Source organism: Carcharodon carcharias, chromosome 23, assembly GCF_017639515.1.
Source record: "Carcharodon carcharias isolate sCarCar2 chromosome 23, sCarCar2.pri, whole genome shotgun sequence".
NCBI lineage: Eukaryota > Metazoa > Chordata > Chondrichthyes > Lamniformes > Lamnidae > Carcharodon > Carcharodon carcharias.
Window position 1 is genome coordinate 31,003,250 of NC_054489.1, and position 12,292 is coordinate 31,015,541.

Sequence of the window (12,292 nt, forward strand, 5' to 3'; positions counted from 1 at the left end):
AAAAGCAGTGAACCTTCCGTTATTCTCCCAAACCGATGACACAAACCACAGGGTAAGGCTGACACTAACATACCTGTCACGACAGTTTAAACAAATTTTCTCTTCTGGCTTTGTGGTTTTCAAAATTAAAAATGTAAATTACATCGTTTTGATTTACAATGGGACTCATTTGGTTACATGGCTATTTTGTCACCTGTGCTGGTTTTCAAAGTGGTGGGAGCCCCAACTAATATGTTGCTTTAATTGATGGCATTTTTCAAAAGAATTCATTTCTTCCTACTCCTTTCACTGGTGCATTTTTTCAATGGGAAGTTCAAATTTTCTGTTTTATCTACGACCAAATTTTATAAACTGTTCTGTTGAACAGCTTTACTCAAAATGCTATCCCAGCTTTCTCTTTTTACCTGCTTTATATTTCCAGCATTTAAAAAAAATAGACTTCAACCTCTCCATTGAGTTGGTCATCAGTGTGAGGGCAACTAGGCACTGGTGTCATGAAGAGATATTCGTGTCTATGACGTTATTGGAAATTATTTTTAAATTGAAATTGTAGTATGATCTGTGTCTATGTGTGTGTCTATGTGTGTGTCTGTGTGTGTGGCTTAATTGGATTAAAGACAGTTAGTCTGGGTGCTTTGATGTATAGTAGTTTGAGATGTTAATTAGATAAACGTTAGGAGGAGAAGGTAAGGTGTAAATTTGCATTTGTTGAATAACCCATTCAAAAGAATGGGTAAAATCTTGCTCCTAGCTGGGAGACGCCAAGCAATGCATTTATATTACTAATAAAATTGGTGGAATAGAAAGGGTATTGTTAGGAGAGGTAAGATTAAAAGTCTAATAATACAAAGGAAAATTTACATTCAAAGGGGAAGCTAGGTATAAACAGAAATGAGTTTGTGTGTATAAGTCAGATACATTTAAGATCTAACCAGCCTGTAAACCTACAGCTGTGTCTGCAAAGGAACCAAATTGCAAGTAACCTCATTTTAAATTCATAAGGTCAAATGTGCTTTGCCTTGTGCCTGTTTAAAGTCCATGGATTACTGTCGCCATGATGATTTACCTGGGAGTGATTAATTTGGGAATTTGTTTAAATGTTATTATAGTAGTAATTTGTAGACACGTGTATGTGTTTAATTTGTTGTTAAACTAATAAATGCTTAATTTAGTTTTATATTAAAAAACCTTTGGAGGTTCGCTGCTCTTCTTCCTGAATTCAGAGTTGCATCTCCAACATACCAATTGAAAATATAGGTTATGACAGTTGTTCAAGTTTCCCTCTGGGATTTAAACAACACAGGCCTTTATCAACTGCTGTGTCATAATACTGGACTCCAAGGTATGTTCAGATGAAGAATGTCCTTTGATTCATTTGATCTTATCCTAATACCAACTCTATCTTCTACAGACTATGGTCCTCATTCTACTTTCTTTGCCACAACTGGAATATATTCCATGAATTAATTTATCTCCATTGTTAAATATTTTTGCCTTGAAACATTGAATGGAGTGAGTAATTGACCCTTAGTGAGTAGCACTGCTAGTTACAACATTTATAATATTCTATAGATCTCGAGCCAGTTTCAGTTATATGCCCGATACTGGTATCATTCAACCAGAATAGTTTAGAAGGCTAAAGACATCACTACACAATAGGAGTTAGATGGTGATGCACTTAACATATGGATAACTGGTCTCGTCAGCTTTCTTTTGTTAAATTGCAAACTTGGAGACATAAACCTGGATTTTCACTAAGTCAGAATGACTCAGGACCCAATTCTGGGATTCCAAACCCTATTCCTAATTTCTCCAATTTTCGGGACTCCCTTTTAAGGGTTTGGGCTGGTTTGGGTCAAAAGCCCACACTCTGCATTCCTGACCTGGTCAGCTCCATTGTGGGGATAGACAAGTCCCAGTTCTCTGCAATATTCATGGAGTGAGGCCAGATTTTCAATGAGCCATGGTTCACAATGCCTTGGGCTGAATATTCCCCCAGTTGGGTGCGCACCGCCATTTACGTTTGGCGGGCCAATCAAGGCCCACCCAACTTGACACATACCTGGAAACGCTGTGTGCTCCCTGTGCTGGCAGTGGGGGTGGGGGGGTGAATTCCCTGAGCCGGGGCCTGCGCTCTGTCGCGCGTGCACGTGAAAGAGCGCAGAAATCGCCCTGAGGCATGGAGGTGCCTCAAGGAGGTTATTTTAAGTTCTGGAAAATTTAATGAAGGTGAAAAAAATTTTTAAGAACATGTCCCCTCATGTGAAACTGGCACATGAGCTGGGACATGTCCATAATTTTTTCAAAATTTTTAATTTAATTAAAAAACCCTTCATGAAACCTCATCCTGCCTGTGGATGAGGTTTCATGAAAAATGTGAAGGCCGCCTGGGCTCTTCGCCTGCCCGCCAACATTAAGGCTGGACGGGCAGCATTCTTAATAACTTTAATTACTTTGTTAATGGTCTTAATAGGCCTTTGACAGTTCGGCGGGCACACAGCCATGTCCACTGCGCGCCGGCCGAACTGATAATCTAAATTACACGCGGTGACATCAGGATGTCCACCCGATGTCACCGCGCATCATTTTACGTGTCAGTGAGCGGGCCCCGTCCCTGCTTGCTGACAGGAAAATTCTTCTCCTTACCCTGCATGAGGGGACTTTTAAAAGGTAAGTTGAAAGGGTTCTCCTCATGTCTCTCATGTCAAGGTTTTCCCCCATTAACCCTCTCTGGACCTCATGCATCCCATGCCAAGGTATGCCCCCACCCATCCCTAAGGGCCTTATGCCCCTCCATGCCAAGCTATGGCACTTCCATGACCATTTACCCACTATACATTGTACAGAAGCAATGAACCCTATAGTAGGATGTGTGAAAAGGGCTTTTTAAAAATGCCATTCATTGATAACTTTCCACTTTCTTAATTTACTACATCACCCAGGCACTTTAAAGTTTCAATAACTGAAACTGTAAGCACTTGAAGCCTCTTTATCTTTTGTAAATAAGCATTGTGAAATTGACAGCATAGACCAGAGAGCCATAACTGTCAATCAAGCAAAGTTTTCTCTCGATGTTTAAACAGGCTAATGGATTTTTGAGCTCTCAGCCGAGCCTCATTATGTATTCTTGGCTAAGATGCCAGACATCCATTAGGGTACTAAAACATCTAATGTCACTTGACTCTTTGCAGCCATCTTCACCGTTCATCAATGTCAATTTTAAATAAATAAAAGGCAGTTCCAGATGCTTCCATGCAAGCGCAATCAACTTTTAACATTATGAATATGATAAGCCTTTAATAAGCAACACAGTTGGCAGAGATGTTGTTCTTGGAAAAAAAAAATCCTGCTGGCAAAGACTCTCCATACTTTCAGATAAATAACAGCCATTCAACAACATACTATAAAATGGAGAATATCCAAGGTACTTTCATGTTAAGCGCATTGTGGAATTGAACCATATAGACCTGAAAGGTCTGAGTTTTGATCCCCAGATTGTGCTAAGTTCTCAGACAGAGTGATAATAAAGGGGCTACAACTGACATCAGCACAACTTGTTTAAGGACGGATCCAAACCCTTGTCTGCGATCCAGGATGAAAGCGTTCAAGTGTGAACCTGTGAAGAGAGCTTGGTGAAGAAGCCCATTATGGAATGAAACAACAGTCCACTGACACACACTGCCTAAACTCACATAGGTGGATTTTACAGGGGTGGAGGGGGGGTTGTGGGTAGGTGTTGATTATACCCGTCCCTAACCAAATGGTCCATCGGAACCACGCCGATCAGAAACCCAGTTGCCTAGCAGTGATAATACAGTCGAGGCAGCCATAATTGGATCAGAGTGTGACTACTGCCCCCATCTAGAGGAAGTCACACCTTAGAGACCTGCTGGCTAATCTTATTGGCTGATAGCTCTGTAGTCTCAGCAACACCAGGATTGAGTGTTGGCCACTGCTGGAACTACTGGCAGTCCCCAAAGATGAAGAAATGATGGATCCTGGACTTCGGGTCAGTCAGGTATTTTGGTTGGACAGAGCTCAATGAGTGAGGTGAGGGGGCTAGATGTTGGGTTTTAGAACCCTGGGTAAGAGTACAATCTTGGGTTCAGGGTGCCCCCGAGGGTACAGGGGACCCCTAAAGGAGGTACTCTCCCTTTCTGCCGAACAGCAGCCTATGCAATGAAAGCTGCCAGACTGCTCACCTTGCCTCCACCATCCCCTGATGCAGGTATTACAGTGGCAGAGGCAGAATGAGGCCTTTAAGTGGCCACTTAATGGCCTCAGTAGGCTCAAATGCATTGCCCACCCACCGTAATATGGGAGACATGTTGGGGGTGTGTGTGACAGTGGTGGGCAGACCACCTGTTTTATTTCACCAGCACCCCACCTTCAAATACACCAGCGGGCCTCCAAATGTTAAACTGCAGTCATTTGGGCTACATGTTATAAAGTGGCTGACATCCATACCACCTTTGCATGAACCGCTGCCCTCTGGAGAAAATGGGAGGAAAGTTAGAGGGAATGAAGAAGCATAGCTACGAGCTGATGCGTTGACTAATAGTGTTGTTTTGACAGCCTCACTAATAGCAGACATAGCGTCAGTCTTCACTGTTACTGTAATAGAAATTCACCCTGTGTACAGCAAGACTGATGACTTGCACCTTTAAAATGGAATTCACGACCCTTTCTTTCAACATTTTGTTGAATTGTGTCATTATTTAAGACCAATGAATAAAGTTAAATGCCTCCCTCAAGGCAGGCATTGCCTTTTTAAAATCTATTTACTTGCACCAGTGAGAGTGAGTGGCTAAAATTGACATTCACCCATGAACAATTTTACTGCAGCCCACCTGGGAAGTACTGAGAGAACCAAGACGTCACTGCTAATCAATAGCAGTATTCCCTCTGATTGCATATTGTCACTGGGTGCCAGGATGAAAAATTGACTTGTGGCATTATTCAACCTTCCTGACTTCAGAAAACTTGACCTCTAAATTTTGGGAAAACTGTTAAATCAATGCTCTCTTTCTTTTTGGTTTGTAGGAATGCAGCAGGTACTACCACAGCAACAAGGAGCTAAAAATGCGCAATAAAACTTAACTGTGAACACTGAATTAAAACTGCTCTTTAACAGTACTCTCCTGTTGCACGTGTGACTGAGTTTAAACGAGCCTTCACATTCATCTATTTGTGCCTGTAACTCCTGTTTCAAAAAAGGCCCTGTGCTGCCCAGTTAGGTGCCCGATCGGCACTTAATTCAATGGGCCTTCCCAAAAGGAGGCGACATGGAGCTCTTGCTGGCTGTCCAACTGGTGGGCAAACCCCCTCGGCTCCATTAAATGCCATCCCACATGTCTGTTCATATTGACCCATTCACTCCTTCTGGGGGACAGTTCAGGTGGCCACAGTGTGCACAGCAGGCCTCAGAATCCTTGCAGGTTTGAGCCCATGCCTGCTGGGATCAATTACTAAAACGCAAAGGACCCCTGTGACAGTCGGTGTTGGCCATACACAGCGAGCGGCAACACCAAGGTAGTTAACCAATGTATAGCAAAATCATAAACTTATTTATAAGGACTTTTCACAATTTTATTCGTTCAAAGGGAAAAATCCCTTTTGTATTCCATAACGTTTGAAGTGAATACAGGTTTACCTCCTCCCACCACCTTGTCAAAATTCCATTAATCCAAAGGCTGCATCAGCTTCAGGGAGTGAAGCTAATTGGATAGCTTTTTCAAAGGCCCAGTAGGTGAGCAGGGCCTCTTCCTATGCAGCATTATTTCTCACTTTCTCTATCTCTCTCTCTCTCTCTCTAGCAGTCCCTCGAAATGAGGAGCGTGCTTGCCACGTATTATTTTATGATTCTATGAAAAAGTTCAGATGAGTAGAGGAATGGGCAGAAGGATTCTGAGTGTATAAGCACCCTTTAAGCACTATGTACATGGCGGACATGCTGAATATATTTTCTTGGCAAATTCCTATCAACACTTTGTTATGACTCTACCTCAGCAATCACAACCAGTTGGTCAAATCAGCGATGTATTCTGAAGTTCAGTAACATCAAAAGTGTTAATACATTGCCTGACACTCTGAGTGCAAACCACAATACCCCTGGGGTCAAGCATTTCTATTGTTCCTAACTCATAATGAATGTTGTCTCTATTTGCATTAAAAGACACCACCCAGGACAAAGCAGCCCACTTGATTGGCACCACACATGCAAACATTTACTCCATTCCACCATTGATGCACAGTAGCAGCAGTGTGTATCATCTACAAGATGCACTGCATGAATTCACCAAAGCTCTTTAAACAGCACCTTCCAAACTCATTACCACTGCCATCTAGGATGACAAGGGCAGCAGATAGATGGGAACACCACCACCCGGAAGTTCCCCTCCAAGTCACTCATTATCCTGACTTGGAAATATATCGCCGTTCCTTCACTGTCGCTGGGTCAAAATCCTGGAAGGCTCTTCTTAACAGCACTGTGGGTGTACCTACACCACACGGACTCCAGTGGTTCAAGAAGGCAGCTCATCACCACCTTTTCAAGCGCAAGTAGGGATGGGCAATAGATGCTGGCCTGGCCAATGATACCCACATCCTGTGAACGAATAAAAAAAAGATGGACATTATAGAGTTGAGCAGATCAGACACAGTTGCTGGGATTTTCTGCTTCGGGCCTAAGTCCTGTGGTGGGAACGGGAAGTCAAAGGGACTCCTGCCACAGAGCCTAGTGGGTAAACCTGCTGAATCCTGGGATGTCGGGCTCACTAATTATGCAGCCGGTGTTTCCCAGTGGACCGTGTGGCAGGGCTGGCAGGAAGTCACAAGCCCTGCCATCATACCCGGGCACAATATTTAAAAGGCTCCCGGACAGCTATTCATTCATCATGCCAGGAGATTGGACTTTGAAGTGGCTGCCAGGAAACAGCAAGCAGCGGTCCCATGGTTCAGCGATGTCTCGCAGAATACACGAATGCTAGCTGTGGAAGACAGGAGGGACATCCTTTTGCCAAGGGATGGAAGGAGGAGGCCCGCCTATCTCACCACACCTACATGGGAGGAGGGTGCCAAGGTGGTCAACGTCAATTCTGTTCGGAGGACAACTGCCCTGCAATGCAGGAAAAGAATGACTGCTGGGAGAGAGGCCTCTGCTAAGACCGAGCCTGATTACGAGTCCCTGGGACAAGTCATGGAGAAAATGCTGGAGATTCAGCGAGAGGCTGGGGGAGCATCAGGCAGAGGCGTTAGAGGCACACAACAGAGTACCACGCGATGTGGAGGAGTCTGTCCACCTGCTCTCTGTTGTAGTGGCACCGACATGTGCGTACATTGAGGTCTCCATGGGGAGGATGGCAGATTACATGGAGAACCTGGTCCAGCAGAATTCCCAGTTTCTGCCAGAGATGCGCTCGGACCTGCAATTGATCACTGTAGCTATGGGCAACCTTTTGCAGTGAATACAAGAGAGGGGGAGCAGGCACCTCGACCTCCCTCCAGGGTCAGGATGGGGGCCTCGGGTACCCGAAGGAGGGAGGAACATAAGGTGGACATCCTGGGGGCCTCTACTCAGGAGCCTCCAAAGGGTGTTCTATTTTTCCGAGTCCCCTCTGTCTGTGACCCCATCAACTCCAGTCTCTGGGCCCGCTGTGGTGCACCTGCCCCAGAGCAAGAAACCCTCAAAGAAGGCTGCAGCCCTCCAGGCCTCCAGAGGACGGCTACCAAGGTCATCGGAGACAAGAGGGCATGGTGGTCAGCAGGCTGCCTCTACCTCTGCTATGGACACGGGGAAGCACCTAAAAGCAGTGGTAGGGTAAGGAAAATGAAGAAGTTCTAAGTTCACTCTGGTAGCATGGGTGTAAATATATGTTTAATTGCATTTTACAGATGTCTGCTGGGCTTTTATTGCTTCTGTTTGTGTTGATGCCTGTTCACATCACCATCTCCTGCTTCAAGGGGCCGACACAGGCTGGGTTTATGGCCCCTTGCATCATGCATGGAGGCATCGACCTTTGCCAGGGCCCTTGCAAGCCATAGAAGAGAAGCCTCCCATGCATGCTCTTCTCTTGCCCCCCACTGCCTAGTCTATAGAGATACCTTTCCCTTGTCAGGACAGCATATTAGGGCCCTCCTTCAGCTATCTAGTTGAGCTGTCCCTCAGCTCCACTCACTCAATGACCATCTTCCCAAGCAGCATTTCTTGACCTGGACATTGTGGGGGTGGACAGCTGCTTCAACATCAGGACGGTGCGGTTTCTTTTGAGATAGTTTTAACCACATTCTACCCTCCACCTTTCCCCCTTCCCCCACACCCTTCCCCCCCATGACCATTGACTCCTATCCCAGTATTACCTTTAACCTCTCAACCATAACCCTTGAACAACTCCCCTGCGCCCCGCCCCCCGCCCCCCTGTAACCCCCTCCTCCCAAATAATGCTGCAGCCCATCACTGTTACCATTCATATGCCTTCCCTCCCTGATGGCACCAATGCCCACCCTTATTCTCCTCACTGCTAAGATCCATGGACACCTCTGTGTCATCTCTAACAGCCCAAACCAGCCTGTGATCCATCACTGATGGACATTTACCCTCCTACCCTACCGCATCCCACTAACGCCTTTTAACCATTACTGTTTTTTCCTACCACCAGTACCCTCGGTTTGCCCCCAGGATTCCTCCATTGACAGCAATGTTTTGCCTGGGGCTCAGGTGTTCCAGTACTCTAATGGATTTCTGGGTTCTCAGCCAAGCTTCATTATGTATTCCTGAATGAGAGCCCAGACATCCATTGGTGTACAACATTACGTGATTGGCTCTCTGAACTGTGGCCAGAATTTTGAGTTTAGCGAGCGTGAGGGGTTGGTGGGTGGGAAACGGCCCACCACCTGCGATCAGCCCCCAACAGCGAATTCACGGTGGCGGGCCAATTAAGGCTCACTGAGCGTGAACGGCAGCTCCCCAATGGTCGGGAAGGGGCGAGTGGGGGAAGGGGCGGGGTCCTATCAGCAGCTGGGTCCAGTGGTGCACCGGCAACCAGTTTAAGACCAGCACAGCCAGGCCCAGGAACGTTGCCGGCGAGGAAGACATTTTCGGTGTTATCAGCAGGAGGGTAAAGATTATGGATTCCAATGTGGCTGCAGACGATAGACAGGAGGGTAGACTAGGTAGGTGCTTGGCCCCCCGATTTTCTCGTGAGTGCCTCATGGTCTTCCTGGATACCCTTGCCTCTAGGGATGGAAGGAGGAGGCCACCGCGCCTAACATAAAGAGCTTGGGAGGAGATGGCAGTGCTGGTCAGCAGCCATAATGTGGTGAGCACACCTGCGTCCAGTGCCGCAAGAGATTTATTGACCTGCCATGCTCAGGAAGCCTGGCATAGATCAGTGTGTTGAAGTGTTAAGGTCTGCCCATCCCCCCCCCCCCCCAGGAAATCAGGGGTGCTAGAGTCTGAGTGCCAATTGTTAATGATGCCAGATCTGGCCAAGGGGGTGAGCCCTGGCTGCTTGGACTGAGTACCTTGCGGCTCGAGGGCCACGACTCGGATGTGCCCTGCAAGGTGCTCCTCAGGTGGAGTTAGCCAGGCTGTAATGATGCTGCAGGTACAGAGTGGACCAGTCAATGCTCCTCTGTCCTTTCAGGAGAAGACGGCCCATAACAACATTGAAAGGTCGCGGACCAGCAGAGGCCCCGCTAACCTCCACATCCTAACCAGATACAAGCAGGACGCACCTCGGTCAACCAGCCACGGAGACACTGGGGTGTCAAGCAAAGGTAAGAGTGCAGTGCACAGAGGTGAGGGTTTCAGATGGAGCAAACAGTCTTGTGTAATCTGTTCATTAATGGGAGCCTCAAAACTGGAGTCCCCATTGATTATTGAAAGATGGTGGCACCATGATGCAGATCTCCATTGTCTCACTAGGGTGCTTGGCATGCACAGTGACAATTTGGTGACTTAAACTAATGAAATGTTGTTGTCCTCTCCTTAGGTTTGCCACCATGCACACAATCACAGGACCCCGAAGACCCACCTCTGATGCCAGAGGACCACCAAGCTCCACATGCGCCTGTGTCACACTCACTCTCTGAACCAGGCACCAGCGTGGATACCAGCATCTCGGTGAGCATTAGATCAGCAGCTGGAATGTCAGTGCACAGTGATGAGGGCACTTCACGCTCACTTGATGTGCAGGTGGAGGTAGAGAGTGCCCAGGGTGCCAGCAGTTGGAGGACTGCTGGAGACCAGGACGATGCTGAGTCTAAGGGAGATGATAACCCTCTGGAGTTGTCCATTAGGTGGCAGATGTTGGATGTCCAGCAGGATGTGTGGGAGGATCTGGCAGAGATCCATGAGGGCCTGTGTGCCATGGCTCCATTATGGGGGAATCCACACGGAGCATCAGGACTGCAGTGACCCTCAAGACCGAGCGCACTGCCTCCTCCATTGAGAGAGTGGCGACTCTCATGGTGAGGCAGCTCCAGGAATAGAATCAGGTGTTCCTGGGATTGTGCTCGGACCTACAAGCTGTTTTCAGTGTCCATGTGAGAGATGGATGAGGCACCCAGTACCTCAGCTAAGTGCCCGTCCGTCATTGGTGTGCAGGGAGTTCCAGAGCAGCCTCATGTTGGCACACGAGCTGCCTGTCATCACTGTGGGCTCCTATCCACATAGGATGACAGCAGCAGCTCCTCTGCCTCTCTACCAGTGACAGTGGCATCTGTTGAGGCCGTGGCACTGGGGGAATGCCAGCCATGGCACATGCCGCTCCCTCCCAGGTGGGGCCAGCGCAGGCTCCACAGGCCTGAGGACAACCGCCAAGGTTACCAAGGCCAACAAGACAGCAGGGTCAGCAGGCTGCCTCCAATGCCGGTGACAGCAAGGGGCAGCACCAAGTTGTGGCACTTGCAAAATTAAGTTTAAAGCACCATGAGCACATTTGGAATGGTCACGGTTGATCCTCTGTTGTGCAATGTTTTGTTTATTTTAACTGGCCTAGGATTGAAGTCCAGAGAAGGTTCTGTTAATTTGTTTTGACTGTCAACGTGAGATAAATTTTCTTTTGCCATAATGCCCTGAGTATCCTTCATCTTTTTTATTTAATGTGGTGCAGGGTACACCAGTATGTAATGCTGGATGTGGGTGGCTTGAAACTTTATTGCACAGGCACAGAGTGGACTTTGGGGTCAAAGGAAAGGGTCACCTCAGACACCCTGGATGGAGGCAGAAGCCCTGGCATGAGGTGGTAGCATTGAAGGACCGTTGGATCAAGGCGTCCCTGGTGTCCCTGCCTCCCTGGAGGTTACCGAGGTCTGCCTCCATACCCTCAGCGTTCTCCTCTTCGTGCTCCTCTTCTGATTCACTACTGGATTCATCCTCTGTGGCATTTGCAGCTGTATCAAGATCCTCTTCCTCCAGTGGGTCCCTCCCTTGCCAGTGCCAGATTGTGGAGAGCACAGTATGCGACCACTATCAGTGATACCTGCTCTGGGGGATATTGCAGTGCCCCCTCTGAACTGTCCAGACATCGGGAGCGAGTCTTCAGAAGGCCTATAATCCTCTTTATCACCACCCTTGTGGAGGCATGGCTCTTGCTATACCACTGCTCTGCCTCTGTTCTTGGGTGGTGGAGAGGTGTCACGCACTTCCTTTTCAACAGATAGCCCTTGTCACCCAGCAGCCACCTATCCAGTCAAGCTGGAGCACTGAATAGCCTTGGCACCTGGGAGTGTCTAAGGATGTACATGTCATGGGAGCTGCCAGGGTATCTTGCACAGACTTACAGAACCTGCATCCTATGGTCACACGCTATCTGCATGTTCATGGAGTGGAATCCCTTCCTGTTAACAAAGGCACCCAGCTGACCTGCTGGCGCCTTGATGGCCATATGTGTGCAGTCGATTGTACCCTGGTTGCTGGGGAATCCAGTAATTGCTGCAAAGCCTCTGGCTCGCTCAGCCTGGCTGACCTAGTTCATACGGAAATGAATGAAAGTCAATGCACACCTGAACAGAGCTTCTGTCACCAGCTTGACGCAACTGTGGACAGCTGATTCGGAGACTCCACACTGACCCCCACTGACCCCTGGAAAGAGCCGGAGGCATAGAAGTTGAGGGCCACTGTGACCTTCAGAGCCCCGGCATGGGATTTCCACCCACACAGTCGGAGGTGATCTCAAGCCCGATCATCTGACAAATGGAGGTCACAGTCTCCCTTGAGAGGCAGAGCTTCTTTCGACATTGCACCTCAGACATATTGAAGTAGCTGCATTGCCACAGATAGCCCTGTACC